Source organism: Chionomys nivalis, chromosome 7 (assembly GCF_950005125.1).
Source record: "Chionomys nivalis chromosome 7, mChiNiv1.1, whole genome shotgun sequence".
Classification (NCBI taxonomy): Eukaryota; Metazoa; Chordata; class Mammalia; order Rodentia; family Cricetidae; genus Chionomys; species Chionomys nivalis.
The window spans coordinates 89,240,008-89,256,606 of record NC_080092.1 but is presented as its reverse complement, the minus strand read 5'-3'; the positions used below and the strand labels follow the sequence as shown (position 1 = coordinate 89,256,606).

The 16,599-nt window shown below is 39.3% G+C and overlaps 1 protein-coding gene across 2 annotated transcripts in view; it reads right to left on the bottom strand.

Annotated features, from left to right (window-relative positions):
- Cep112 (centrosomal protein 112) overlaps positions 1 to 16,599 on the bottom strand; it is a 448,529-nt gene that overhangs the window by 202,822 nt on the left and 229,108 nt on the right. The window lies entirely within an intron of this gene.

Sequence of the window (16,599 nt, the reverse complement as noted above, 5' to 3'; positions counted from 1 at the left end):
GTTTTCTTGCACATTATATAGTTTTCTAGTTCTTTTATGTTTTATATCCACAAGAGTAAGAAAGCTCCCAGTAATCAGCGACAAAGTTATCTTTTGTGATCTTTCTCAGCACTGAACCAAGTATACAGTAAATGCTGCTAAAATATGTTGACTCAGTCACCTATACATTGCCATAAAAATAGATATCTGAAAGTTCACACCATCTATTTACAACCCCTCTCTGCTCTTATGCATTCAATACAACACTGAATGGACCACTAGTTATCATCTAGACAGGGTACAACACTGAACACTAGTTATCATCTAGACAGGGTACAACACTGAACACTAGCTATCATCTAGACAGGGTACAACACTGAACACTAGTTATCATCTAGACAGGGTACAACACTGAACACTAGCTATCATCTAGACAGGGTACAACACTGAACACTAGCTATCATCTAGACAGGGTACAACACTGAACACTAGTTATCATCTAGACAGGGTACAACACTGAACACTAGTTATCATCTAGACAGGGTACAACACTGAATGGACCACTAGTTATCATCTAGACATGGAAATTCAGATTACTTCTTGTGTTCAGGAAGTTTCTAACATGTATATTTCCTTCAGTTTAAGAAAGTAGCTAGGATTGAAAAAACACCTTAATCCATATTATATAGAATTACAATTTTGAGAAATATAGACCTAACCTACAAATCCGTAAAGTCTCATTTAAAACTCTGCTAAAATGCCTCATTCAAAAACATGAAAAACAGTAACATATGCAACTACCACAAATCAGATTCAAAGATACTGACATTTTATGAGATATTTTCCATAACCCTGGGTCGTTTCCTTGGAGTACTCTGAGGATGTCTATTGATTTGTTAAAAATCATGCAGTGGAAACAAACGTATTTTCTTCGCTAAGAAAATACCGTAGATGAATATTAAATATAGTCCTGCTGGCCAAATTTCACATCTGTACACAATTAAAGTGCAGGTCTTTTCTCAATAATAATTTGTCATACCTTCTGAAACATACACAAAGAAGTTATACAGCGTCGCACCGGAGTGAGTTGCTAATTGTAGCACAGTGCTACAGGCCATGCACTCACTGGATTACTGCAGTCTGAGCTGTGGGGCATGGTGGCATGTGTGTGAATATTAGAAATTTTTGGATTTTTTTTTTTTGCGTTGGGGGTAGATAAAACATTGCAACACTGCAAAGATTTTTTAAGAAGAACATAAAGTTCCAAACATACTCCAGTACTATAAACAACTAACAAAGAGAAAAGTACTTTAAGAAAAGTATAGCAAGGCACAGTAGGAACTTCTTACAATTTTGGGACTCAAATACTTTTAAGAATTCTCCTTAAATAAACTAATATTAAAAAAATGTTTAGAAGAATCATTAACTTAGAATGTCAAATATCACAAAAATGCTTTAAAAATTCATAGTAATTTTATAAATGTGGGAAATTACTACATTTGGCTGGATGGTAGAGAAAAAAATATTCCTCTGAGAGGCTCGGCAAGTGCTGGTGGCTGCTGCCATCTTGAATTGAATCTTTTTATAATATTTTCATTTTTCAAAGAAACAATGACGTTTTAATTCTTTTTTTTTAAAATATTTATTTATTTATTATGTATACAATATTCTGTGTCTGTGTATGCCTGAAGGCCAGAAGAGGGCACCAGACCTCATTACAGATGGCTGTGAGCCACCATGTGGTTGCTGGGAATTGAACTCAGGACCTTATGCAGAGCAGGCAATGCTCTTAACCGCTGAGCCATCTCTCCAGTCCCCTGACGTTTTAATTCTTAAAGAATACTTAAATACATGGAGTTTAAAGTATCACTTGTCCCATCTTCTTTCCATGTATATTGCTGTCATTTTCGATAGTCACATGTATATTTGTCACTTTACATACTGCAGGAATAAGATTCCTGATAAAAAGAGGTTAAGGAAGGAGGGCTTATGCTGGCTCACGGCTCAAAGGTATAGTCAGTCAGTGGAGTCCTGGGGGCGGGGCATGAGGTAGAAGTTGAGTGTGATGAACACTTGCGTTAACCACACTTTCTCTTTATTCAGTTCAGGACCCCGACCTATGAAATAGTACCGCCCACATTTAGGCTAAGTCTCCTCACCTCCATTAACTTAATCTAGAAATTTTCAGACCTGCTCAGAGATTTGTTGCCAAAGTATCACCAATCTCATCAATGTGACAAAGTGATATATGATGACTTACATATTTCAAGAAGAAACAGATCCATTTCTGGACACATGTGGCCACTGTAGTTACCAGGAGGGTATGGAGATAGACAAGTGAAGCAGTAAGAAAAGTTTCCCACTAAAGCCAGGCTAGCCCATGATGGGTTCACTGCTGAATCCTACCAGACCTTAGAAAGCTCACACAGAAAGGAAAGGCGGTAGTGCTGGCCATTTTTTCATGAAGTCAGTTCTATTCTGCTACACAAACTGGATAAAAGCACAAAAGAATAAACTATTAGGACAGTCTTCTAGATGTACATGGATATAAAAATTCTAAATAAAATACTTGCAAACTGGCTAAGAGCACACACTGCTCTTACAGAGGACCTGAGGTTCAGTTCAATCATCTATGTTTGGTGACTCACAACCACCTGCAACCCCAGCCTTTGGGTATCTAACACTTGTAACCTCTGTGAAGACCTGCACTCATGTGTTCGTACCCATTTCCATAATTTACATTTAAAATTTTTTTTTAAAAAGTAGAAAAATACTTGCAAACATAATTCAATTACAAATAAGAAAGTTCAGTCACCATACCCAAATAATTTTCACTCCAGTGATGCAAGGATGTTTTAATATATGCGAATCAATGAATATAATACATTACACTAATAAACTCAAGGTCTGAAATCACCTGATATCCTAAATATATGCAATAATTCCTTTACACACACAGAAGAAACCAGGGATAGAAAAAAAAACTCAACACAGTCAAGGTTATACATGACAAAGCAGTAATCAACATTTTATTAAATGGACAAAACTTCTAAGCATTTTCTCTCAAATCAAGACTAAGACTTAAAGGTTTATTTTCTCCACTCCTGTTCAATATAGTCTTTGAAGTCTTAGCTAGAGAAATAAGGCAAGAAAAATAATTAAAAGGACCATAATGCCTCAACTAGATAACTTAAGCCACCAAGTAAAACATCCAGGTGCCAGGCATGGATTATATCTTACTGAGTCATTGGCTAACTGGGTTCCATAGACACATCCACACAGACAACCTCACAGACTATTGTAAAGGCTACTAGCTATCCTCCACAACTTGATAATAAGGTCTTATTGCTAAGATACTACCTCCTTATGATACTGAACATGGAGAAATTGAGATGGTGCCCAATTAGAAGCTTAACCCCTAATGACTAGCACTCATGGTTTATGTGCTACCAGAGGAGAAAAGTAATTACAAATATCACCCAGATACAAACCCTGTGACCCACAAAAGCAATTTGCCTTCAAGATATACTAGTGCAGTAGTGGCACAAACATTATGGGAGGAACCAGCCACTGTTTTGGTTGGATTTAAGGGCCATCACATAAGATGGAGCCTTAAAGTGCTCAAGTGGACGAGAACCTAAGACTAGAAAGGTCATGAGTCTACGGGAAAATCTACTACTATTGTTCTGCTGGAGGAACAAAGTGGCTCCTAATACCATAGCTATACCCATAGATCAAAGTGTCAGAGAAGCTTCTTGCAGCAGATAGGAATTCACTAGATCCACAACTGGACAGTGCATAGAGAGTGGACTTTGGAGCACTCAGCCCTAAGTGGGACATCTAAACCAAACCCTTCTCCTCAAGGCTCAGGGATCTATATGACAGATATTGTAAGAGGTTGAGGTGGTAGATAATTCCGAGAAAATAGTGTCTTCTAGACACAACAGAACTAATAATATACATATGGACTCACAGAGACGGGTAGAGCATGAACAGACTCTGCACAAGTACAAGACAGAAAAAGTCCCACCCCAGAGAAGGAGAAGCAGACACACAGTCCCGCTCTTAACAAAAAGCTCTTGGCATTCTACAGATGCTGGGAAAGGACAAATCAGTTTTCTCCAATGAAGTGTCAGTGGGTGCATCACCCACAGTCCAGGGCAGTTCTCGTGGCCAGAGTAGTTGGCCAACACAAAATGGACTCCACATTTTTTGTTGTGTTGGCATTTTTTGCTTTCGTGTATGTGTATGTGGGGGGGGGGGGGGCTTTTGTTATTTCTTGTCTTGTTGGCCTTTTGATTTTTTTTTTTTTGAGAGAGGGTAAAAGAGAAAAAGAACATGATATTGGATTGGTAGGAATATAGGGAAGACCTGGGAAGAGTTAGGGGAAGAGAAAGAATACGGTCAAATATACTGTATGGATACATACATATTGTATGAAAAACTTTTAATAAAGAAGTGCTCCTATGCTCGTGGACTGGAAGTAATATCGTAAAAATGACTATCACCACAAGAAATGCATTACCACCTTTATATCTTTATCATTGCAGCTTGTTCTATCATATAGATCTTCTGGTTATACAATAAAACAAACTAAACCCCCAAACCATAGTAGTCATTTGTAGACTCATGCTCACTACAGAACCATTAATAATTGCTAAGTGTCCATCAGGATAAACAAAATGTGGTATATCCACACAATGTAATATTTTTTTTTGATCTTACAAAAATTAAATTGTGACACAGCTAAGGTACCCCAATAGTAAGTGAAATAAAAAAGTCACAAGAAGGTATCTACTAAGTAATTCCCTGCAGCAGACACCTAGTGTAGTCGAATACACAGAGATAGAATCAGAGTGGCGGTTCGCAAGGGCTGGGAGAATGAGTGTGCAGTTACTAGCTGACAGATGCTATTTTGGTTTTGTGAGTTTAGAAGTGTTCTGGAGATGAAAAACGTCCAGCTGCACAACTTAAGTATACTTAATGTTACTGTATTATACAATTAAAACATCTTAAAATGGTAAATTTTATGTCATATTTATTTAAATATATTTTAACATTAATGAATTTAACTAAAATAAGGAAAAGCAGAAAGAAGAAATGGGATTATAAAAATATTTTCCCAAAAAAAAAAGCCATGAAACTGTGACAGCTTTGTTTTGGGCAATGGTGCTTTGTAAAATTTTAAGTAATGGTTAAATAAAATTTGCTCACAGTCTATTATTTCTAGAAAATTCTGGTCAATTTCACCTGTTCCCCCTTGACTTTGAGACCCCCCTCTCCTAGATATTTCCAAAGCCGTCCAGTCTAGTAACGTTAGATGGTGACCTTAATGTCAGCTAAATGTAATGATAGCTGTTTCCAATGCCAAGTCCCCTCTCCCACTAAAATTAATCTCCTTGATGGAAAGGGTTGTGTTCACATCGCCAGTCTAAATTTAGGGTATAATGAGAATTAGGTTTTGTTTTGTATTTTAGTCTCCAACTCGGACATAGAGGTATGTCTCTGCGTCTCATTCTTACCTTTTTCTCTCTGGGGATAGATGGTCCGATGTCCCTCAGGGGTCTCATACTGGCAGCCTGCTCACCTGTTGGGGCATTATACTTCTTTTCTTTTACCCCTATTAGTTCCAGGACCTGTCTTTCCTTGGGTGATGGGAGGTCTAAGTTCAGAGAGGCCCACATCTCCTGCAGCCCCACTATGATCCCAGAGGTGACAAGAACTCCATATGCAGGCTACAGGACAGGCAAAGCCACGGTGCCAATTTTTGATGCCTCTCTGCCCTGACAGGTGACTTGGGCCCATGGGATCTACCATGGAGGAACCCCTCATCTCCCAGGGAAGGATAAGGGACTGTGACATCACAATCACATTGCTTGTTTTCAGATAATAGCTGATGAGATGTTAGAACGTAAGGGCCAGTTCACTCTCGTCATGATTTTGATCTTCTGGGGTGGAAAGTCAGATGCTACCCTAGTGCTTAGAGACAGGGAACAATATGAATAGACAGACAGTGGCTTCTAAATATCCCTGTTCAGCTTACTAAGTACTTATAATACAGAACATTTAGAAATACAGAAAATACAATTCAAAAACCACACACAGGGTCATCCAACCATACTATAAGCTTCACGCTTCCACATTTTGATGTGTGTGGGTCTCTCTGTGGGTTACTTTTCCATTCCATGTCCTTCACTACACCATAATTAACTTCAAAACACCCCCATCACACTCTGGTCTCAGCCAGTTACAGTTACCCGGACACCCAAGGTAGCTTCTTAGCTGACTTTCTACTTTGCTCTTTGACAGCTAGGCTTTCCCTTCAAGGAGAAAGGTTCTCATGTCTTCCTTTATTGTCCTTATGTCACACAGAAGGCACCATGTGATTGGAGCTCTGGGACTCTGGTAGCATCTCCTCTCAATTACTCCTCTCTACTTGCACAACACACGTCTTCCAAGCTGCTCCTTAGCCATAGCAGTTTTGCTTTTTGCCTTGGAGTCTTCACACTGACTGCTCAGGTACTAGTGATCCCTTCATCCAAACACTGCCATGGCCTGCAGCAACTGTACCTCAGTGAAGTGACATCTGGCTGTGCCATTTAAATGGTTTATATGTTCCCTATCTAAATACAGATCAGAGCATACAGCCAACCTTCATGTTAGGTTGAATTCTGACATGAGTATCTGTTTTGTTCACTGCTTTGTCCTAACTGACCAGGACTGCATACAACAAAGGCATGGAGTGTGCAGAGTGTGTCATTGCTTGTGAGCTGCTGCCTTCATTTCCTCCCTTTGGAACCCTCCCGTTCCCTCCTCTCTCTTCCCAATGATACTTTCTTCCTTTTAGCAGTGTGCAAGCCAACAGGACCGTGCTTTCCCCACTGCGCTCCTTCAGTGGCGTATGAGAACTATGTAGGGATCTCCAAAGGAATGACCCGTTTCCTCACTTTTCCACTCCTTTTCCTCACTACCACTGAGGCAGCGACCTTTACCACCTGGATGGAACGGTTACACTGAGAGTGGGCTATAACAAGACGCTAGGTTCTTCAGTGACCTTCTCCAACAGTTCCCACAGCAGTCTTCCTAACCGCTCCAGATTGTTACCTGAGAGAGAAATAGAACTCGCCTTTTACTTTGTAACTGTATTTTAGGGTCTTTTTTTTTTTTTAAAAAACAAATCTTGTGCTTACTCTAATACAGAGGGAACCGCACAGAACTTTTCTCTTTAAAGTCAACAATACAGTGAATTATACTAACAGTGTTTCTGATGTTAGACCAGCTCTCCATTGCTGAAATGACAGCCCTGAGACTGTGGGATATAATGTTCTAAAAAATGTAAATTTTGTCTGCTGAATTTTAAAAATGTTCATAAGTGAGATCATTTCTAGAGGTATATATTTTGAAGTGTTGCCTATCTATGCTATATTAGCCAAGGAATAGATTACTGGTCCAAGAGAAGGGTGATTGTGGCGATTTGAAAGAAAATGGCCCCCGAAGGGAGAGGCACTATTAGGAGATGTGGCCTTATGAAGTAGGTGTGTCACTGTGGAGGTGCTCGAGATACTGCCTGCTGTCTCAGATCACTTCCTGTTGCCTTCAAAATGTAGGACTCTCAGCTACTTCTCCAGCACCATGTCTGCATGCTGCCATGTCCCACCATGATGATAATGGACTGCACCTCTGAACTGTAAGTGAGCCACCCCAATTAAATATTTTTCTTTATGAGAGTTGCTGTGGTCATGGTGTCTCTTCATAGGAATAGAAGCCCTAGCTAAGACAGTAGTCTTCAGGTCCACAGCATAAGAATAAGAGACATACAATTATATCACTAAGCTGAAACATTCACAAACACCAAAAACCTTGCATGTATGAGACACAAATGCTTATTTCTGTTATTTAATAGCATCTCTTTCAATCCAAACACTAAAATCTGAAGATAACAGATGAACTTAAGTTCCCAAGAAAAACCAAAATGTTGTGCTACACAAACCTAAGAGATTTTTACTTATTCTAGGTATTAAGTATTTCATTTATGAGCATCCAAAATAGACAAAATGAGTTTTAATGAATGTCAAAATTCTCATTGTTAGTGGTTTTATTAGAACATTAGGAAGCTGGACTGAAGAACGACAAGGATTCTCTGATTCACAAATTCCAAATGCTTATTTTAAAATTAAACAATCATTCACTTATACTTCTAGATTTTTTTTTCAAACAATTTGTTTTTTTGAGATAAGGATTCAAGTATGCCAGACTTGTTTGGTCCTTGTTTATATAGACAAGGATGAGTTTGAATTTCTGATCCTCTGGTCTACCCCCCCCCCCCCAAAAAAAAGCTGGGACTATTGATTTATCCCGAGTTGCTAGAAAATGAATGCTCTTTACCACCATGCAGAGGCAGAGGGAGGGAGAGCAGACTAGGAATGTGCAAGCTCTGGGGAAAGGAGCAGTTGTTCTAGCTCCATCTGAGACTTCCCATGAGTATCAAGCTGGGCAGTCCTATCATGTAAGACAGGCCCTTCATGGCATGAACAGTCAAGCAATCAGAGCTCTTTGCATAAGCTAGGTACTAACCCTCCGCTAGATGCATGATGAATAGGTGAAGATCTTTCTCCATTTTGTAGGCTGCCTCTTTGCTTAAATGACAATTTCCTTTGTTGTTCATAAAACTTCTAGCTTCACGAGGCACTAAGATGAGCCCCACTTATTAATTGCTCATCTTAGTGCCTGTGCTCTCTGTATCCTTTTTAGAAAGTCTCTTCCTGTGCCAATGAGTTTTCAGGCATATTCTCTACATTTGCTTCTATTAGATTCTGAATATCTGGTCTTATGTTAAGGTTCTTGATCCATTTGGAGTTTTGTGCAGGGTGATAGATATATATCTATTTTCATTCTTTTACATGCAACTATCCAGTTTGACCAGCATCAATTGTTGAAGATGCCGTTTTTATTCCAATGAGTATTTTTTTTTGTTTCTTTGTGAAAACAAAACATCAGGTGTCTGTGGTTATATGGAGTTATGTTCAGATCTTTAATTCTACTCCTTTCATCAGCCTTGTGCTTTCATGCTAATGTCCTGGTGTTTTCATGGCTATAACTCTGTGGCACAACTTGAAACCTGGAACAACGATACCTCTGGCAGTTGCAATATTTTATTAATCATGATTATTTTAGATATCATGTTTTTTGTTTTGTTTGTGTGTGTGTGTTTCCATGTAAAATTAACTATTTTTGGCAGTTTCTGGGTGGAATTGTGTTGGAACTTTGACAGATGCATTGAATGTGTAGACTGCTTCTGGTAGGATGGCCATTTACATAGTGTCACTCCATGGACATCCATGAACATGGCATCCATGAACATGGCATCCATGAACATGGGAGATCCTTCCATCTTCTGATGTCTCATTCAGTGTTGTAAACTTTTTAGTGTATAGGTCATTTGCTTGGATGGTTAGAGTTATTCCAAGATACTTTTTTTGAGGCGGTGGTGAGAGGTATTGTTCCCCCGATTTCTTCTCAGTATGTTTATCATTTGTATACAAGCATAAATGAAAGACCCTCCTCTTTCAGTTTAATAAATAAACACCCTAGATGTGATTTCAGTATTGACTTAGGGGACGTCCTATGGGACAAGTGCTTCACAGATCCCGGATAAAGTAGGAGAGGGTGAGGGCCATTGCTTTAAAAAGAAGAGGAAATAAGATTCCAAGAAGAATATATCATCTCTTGTTACAGAGGAAATAATAAGCTAATTTAGTTGAAATATTTGATTTGGTATCCTGTAAAAAAAATCTTACCTTTTAGTAAGACAAAATAGCCCCTTCACCACACAGAGGATGTTTACCATGAAGGTCATTTACACACCAGAATTCTAAACCTCCACGGGTAATGCATTTACCTCACAAACATAAAGACCTGAATTTGGATCCCTAGGAGCTGGAAAAAGCTGGTAGGGATGATGCTTGCCTGTAATCCCAGCATGCAGGAAGAGGAGACAGGGGATCTCTAGAGCAAAGAAAATAGCTGGACTAGACAAAGCTGAGAGCTCTGGGTGTGGTGATAGAGGCCATCTCAAGATACAAGGTGGAGAGCAATCTAGAAGTCACCAGACATCAATGTCTGAATTCTAAATGCAGTTACATACATGTATATAAGCACTCATACATGTGGCCCCACACGAGTACACACACACACATTTGTACACACACACACATTTGTACACACACATACACATACACACAAATCCAAGTCTCACTCATTTTATCCAAGCTCAGCATCATCTTAGGCTTTCTAAGTTGGTATTGTGTAATTTTTCTTTTTCAAATTCTTGTTATACTAAGAGGTACCCATTAGCCCAATAAAGTTGTCTACAGTTCACAGACCCACAGGAAAATAACAACTTTAAATTCATAATTTGGAGGATATAATATAGATTAGACTGGATGTTACTTGTCAATCAATTTATATAAATCTCAATATTTAATTTAAAATTTAAGGATATTAAGCTCCATATTTTTTAATCAAAGGAAACAGTCAGGGAAAAGATCAAAGGAATAAGAGAATTGAAATTAGAAGTCCCTTTAAAGCAAAAAATTACAATGTCTTCATAAGTTAATATTAATCCTTTAATTATAAATTTCAGAGGTCTGAGGAGTCTCTATGAGCTTAGCTTTGGGTAATTATGCCATATGCAGCATTTCTTAAATTTGAAAAAGATGTTGAATTGTTGCTCAGAGTCTTTTAATGACTTTAGGCTGGCAGATTTCCAGAATAATTCTTCAGATATCACTTAAAATTATGGACTGGGAACCTAAGCTGGCAAATGTATGTTAAATTCATAAAAGCTTTTTACTTTGTATACCGCAGAAAATTATTTGCCCATATATTTTAGAATATCAAAACATTAAGTTCAAAACAGTTCCTCAAAGGGCAAGACAGGCACACTAGACGGAACACAGATAAGAGCATTTGTGACCAAAAAGCCAAAATGTGCGTCCCAAGAGTATTTGCCATAATAGTTAGATTTTATCACTAAAAGTAAAAGGGGTTCATATAGGTTCACAAAGGAAACAGAACCCTAAGGGAAGAGAGACGGCAAAGAATACCAACAGACAAGTTACAGAAAATGAACAATGTACATCACAAATCTAGTATAAATATCCAATTTCTTGATAATAACTAATTTTCAGAACAATACCAAAAATTAAGAAGAATGTAAGAAATGCCCAAGGCATATGAAGGAACAGCAAACGTCCCTATGGGGAAACATAAGATGGTCTGTGCTATCAGAAATGCAGCTGGACCTCACACTTCCATGGGAATTTAATTGAAGAGAAAGGAAAATAGGAAGAGTTGATAAAAATTCATAAAGAAATAAGCTAATAGTCATATTAAAAATTTTAAAGCCCAAATATCTCATAATAAAATAACACAATAAATTATGCTGTGTTTACAACTAAAATAGCACAAAACAATGAAACCATAGTTTTACAGAATTCCAAACAACACTGAAGTATCTTTAGCATAACTTGAAGAAAAGGCAGAGACAAGCTACCTAACGTGCTCTCGGGCAGCTAATCAGAAACTGGTAACTTGCACAGATGTTAAGCTGTTCTCGCTGGTTATATTTGAAGGCAGCATTCCCAGGAGGTTTCAACGATTATTTTTCATATTTTCTAAACATCCTTTATTTAAAGAATGATTGCTTCTAAGTAGCTCCACAGTTTGTTTTTCTAACAGACATGAAAATTACCCACTATCAGCACAGAGCAATGCTCTTTAACCTTTTGCAGCTCCAAACGCCATGCACTTTATTTCAGCTCTGTTTGAGGGGACTTTAACAGTGCACAGGCAGCCTTCACTTTGCACAGGCCACTCCTGTTCTCTTGGATTCTCTGCTTCAAGGACGTGACCTTGTGGAGGTGCTTCATGTTTTCCAGAACTCAAGCTCACTGAAGATGTCATCTTGGTCTAAATCACTGCTGACAGCCAGTCAGGTAGGATCCGATTTAGGACTTTTCTAACCATAACTTTGTGCTACTGAAGGGTCCCAGGCCTATATGGAAGGCTCTACTTAGATCGCTTCTTATTCTAGTGTTATCATCTTCTCTTTGAAGCTAAGTTTACACTCAATAATAAGACCTTGTTCCTGACTAGATCCTGAGCTGCTAGCAGATATTTTAACATATTATATTGTATATGGTATATACATGTATTGTGTGTGGGGGGGTGCATGCTATGTGCAAGTGCTTAGGTAAGAGGACAACATGGGCTATCTTGTTTTGGAAGTCTGTCTAACCCCCTTCAGACAGTGCCTCTCACTGAACCTTTTATGGTTTGGCAGCTTAGCCAATGAGGCCCAGCTCATTATTCGTCTCTACTCTATAACCGTGGAATTATAAGTATGCACAACTGTACCATTGTTTTCAGGGAGATGCTGAGGATTTGAACTCAGGTCCTCACATTTGTGCAAGTGCTCTTACCACTGCATCATCTTCCTAGTATTATATTAAGCTGTCTACTCAGATGAGAAGAATTTAGCAATTTTGCATAATTATTAGCAACTAAATTTCAGCTTATTGGTACTGATTTAAATTTTCATAGAAGGAACTAAAGTGCCTATTTGTAGAGAAAAATCAAAATTATATCTAAAAATAAGCTTTATGTTTAACTTATTTAATATGGAAGAAATTATATGAGACACAAATGAATATTTGAATACAAAGATAAATTTTGCCCTATTCAAAGTATTCATAAAATCAAATTTGGATGACATACAATAATTTATTTATCCACACTGTCATACACTAGGGATATACTGAACTCTTTGATTCACTCACATAACATTTAATGAATGTCTTTTGTGCAAAGCACTTTTATTTGATCCTGGAGCTTTAAAAAAATAATATTCACAAGGCATGCTTTTGACTTAGTCCAGGCATTTTCTGCAGCTGAAATTGTTAAACTCTTGTTTGTACTAGTTAAGTAAAACACTCATCAATATGAAACACAAATAACTAAGTATCAAGAACCTAGTACTTGGATTTTATCACATAGACTTTGAGGTTGATATACTCTATCAGAAGCCAAACAGTCCCACCAGCCTATGTACTGCTCTCTTCCATTTCTCCAGACGGCTCTTTTCTTTACCCACATTTCCCTGCATTCTGGTTAATCTCTTCAGTGCCTTTCTCCCATGTTGCCCAAAACAATTGTGCTCACGTCTGTCTTTTGTACAACTTACCTTCTTAGTCGATTTTAGGAACCCTGTTCTTCCACACTCACACTCTCGCACTCCCTCCTTTGGACAGGAGCACAGCCCCACATCCCCCTGTATGTCCATGGACCCTACTTTCACACTGCTTGAAACTCCCGACTCAAGCCGACTGTATGATTCTGCATCAAGATCAGCTGGTAAATATTTACCTATAAGTTTCTTTCAAGGTCTATCACAGATTTTTTTTTTATCTTTACCAACCTTCTTTCTGTCTCTTTCCTGGATAGCAGGCCTGTATCCTGTCCCGCACACAATATGCACTAGAGGCGAGCATCTCCATGCACCAGGCTTCTCTAGCATCAGTGCTACAGAACTGAACTGCAGATGAGGCTCTCTGCTTGTGGGACTCACACTCTAGTGGGTGGGAGGGCTAGAGAATAAACAAGTAGCACAAATACAAGCATGGTTTTATACTGTGAGAGGAGCTAGAAAGGCATCCTGAAAGAGGTGGTTAAGTCAGTCAGTCTGTAGATGAAGAGCAAGGAGAAGGATCCTCCGAGGAAGGCAGCAGGACACTATAGAACATTATGAGAAGAAGGTAGTAGGTATCAGGACCTGGAAGCAGGAATGGTTGGCATATTCAAGGAAGAGACTGATACCCCACATTTCTCAAGGGCTGGGGGGGGGTTGCCCTCAGCTGTACACCCATATGCAGCCAGCAGGCATGCCACCAGTCATCCTCGGCCAGGCTTCAGCTGGACTACCTCTCACAGTTCCTTTTCTCCTGTTTCAAAATGCCCGAGAGGTGTTGACTCTTGCTGACCTGGCTATCAGAGTTCCCAGTCAGCAGAGGGCTCCCACATCTGCATGGCCTCACTCAGCTTTGGCAAATGTGGTTTGTGTCTACACTATCATTTCAGTATGCTGTCCAAGATCATAGCGACGTCTCAGCTTCAGATCCAGTGGCCTTTCCTCAACCCTCATCCTTCTTGACTTTCTGTCACATTCTTGACAGTCCCACTTTCCAAAGACTCTTTTTGTGTTTCATGAAAATAAATTCTGTACATAGTTCTTCTACCTCGATAACCTCTGTGACTGTAACCTCCCAACCTCAGATGTTTGTGGCCCTACCTCATTGTCTGTTTGTCTGCCTCTCCTTCCTTCCTCCTCCTCATCTTCAGCAGTCTCAGTCTAAAGCTAGAAGCCAGGCATTCTCTGTGGGCAACTTCTACACCTGTTTTCCCCAGGCCCACCTTTTCCTCCAATATCCAGAAATATCTTTTCAATAGCAAATGAAAACCAAACAGCATGTTCAGGCAGCACTCTCAACTCAGTACATTGTGAGCTGAATTCATAAGCTTCTTCCTCAGCCCTAAGACGATGTTTGCAAATGATTAACAGGTAAGTGTGACTTTCACGAGACTCACAGTGTCCTCTCTGCAATGATCCTAAAGCATGCCCTTTTTGCTTTGTTGCCACTGAGATACTTTGCCACCAAGCCCTCAAGAGTCTGTCTCCTAGACTAGACCTGTTCCATCAACCCTTCTACGGCTATGCCATCAAAAGGATGCTGACAGAATGAGTCTCCGCATGATACCCTGAAGTCGGATTCCCTACTGTATGCTGTGAATATGTTTTATTACCATTGGGTAATAAAGAAGCTACTTTGGCCTATGGCAGGGCAGAATAAAGCCAAGAGGGAAATAAGAAAAGAGATATTTAGAAAAAGTAGGCAGAGTCAGAAAGACACCATGTAGCTGCCAAACAATGAAAGATGCCAGAACCTTACTGGTAGACCATAACCTTGTGGTGCTATATAGATTAATAGAAATGGATTAATTTAAGATGTTAGAGCTAGCTAGAAATATGCCAGAGCATGGGTCAAGCAGTGTTGTAATTAATATAGTTCTGTGGAATTATTCGGGCCTGGGTGGCTGGGAAACCAACAAGCAGTCTCAGATTACAGTTCCCACTTCTAGACAGCTAATTCCTCAGCATCTGTGAGTTGGAATGCCATGCTCCATATCTACCAGTCAAAAAGTGCTCCATTCACTTTACACCTAATTTAAATGGCATTGACTCTTGCTAATTTTACTCACTCTCAAGGGAAAATTATTTCCTTTAATTTTGCATGTTCTCTTATAGTACTTATAGTCATACATCTACATGTTTTTGTCTTGCAGTTTATTATTTCATTATCTTCTAAAATGATCTTTTTGAGGATAATATCTGATGCCCTTTTTTCTTGCTCTAAGTCACAGTCCTGCATCCTCTCTACCACCTGCTGCATCAGCAGGTTGCTATCTGTGTGAGGATGCTTCCTAATTCTCAAGGCCCTGCTTGCAACAGTATTAGAGCATTGCTATGTTGTACTGCTTGGATGGCAGGCTCAACAACATCCCACTTATATGTTTACAAGGCACCTTAGCCTGAATGTGTGCTGCGCAGCCTCACCTCTTGCTCTCATAGCCTTCTTTGTAGCATAGAGTAACGCCATCTGTCTCCTGGCATCACCGTGACTGCTCTCAGGCTTGCTCTCTTGTCTCCCACATGTAAACTAACAGTAAATCCTGCCAGCTCTACCTTTCAAACACACCCCTGTGATTTTTTTCTTTGAAGAATACCACAACTGCTACTATACTGCCAAGGCCCACGGCCCTTATGGTCTGTTTCATTATCACAGTCCTTCATGACTGGTCCCCCTTCCTCTTCAGCCCTCCAGCTAGTCCATTTTCTTCATGGAGAGATCCCACTTTACAGTGTCGAGTCAGATAATGTCATTGCTCTGTTCACGCATGGATACCTCCTCTACGCATAGACACAGTCATGTGTCATATCATGACAACCTCAGGACCTGGGCTGGGGCCCTGAGAGCTCCTTTCTGGATTCTCCTTGGTCATTGTCTGCAGCCACACTAGTATCCACACTGGTTTTCTGAGGCCAGGCACACTTTCAGCTTTTTGGAGCACCCTTACTACTAATGGTGAGTACAGAGCTTCCCTGTCAAGGGCAAAGTACGTTAAAAATCTAACTTCAGTGTGAATTAGGCACTAAGGCCATGCCCTAAGCTCACACTGTAAAATCTGTGCAATAATATGTAGAGTGATTGTATGTAGTCTTTCGGGGCTCAACATTACTTGAAAAGGAAAAGAAAAAGAGAATCCAAAGTTGAACAGAATTACATGATTCTTAAATTTCCCTTCCCAAGTTCTATTCCAAAGATCCAGACTGGCATTAACTAAAGAGTTCCAAGAACAACTTACAGCTGCTATGATGAACAGCAATTCTCTTTCAGCACCTGATTAAATATTTAAGCTCTTAGAAAGAATATTCTAGATTGTAATTTGAATGTAATACAAGCCAAAATGTGTAAATAAAATATTGATATTTACTCAAAAATATAA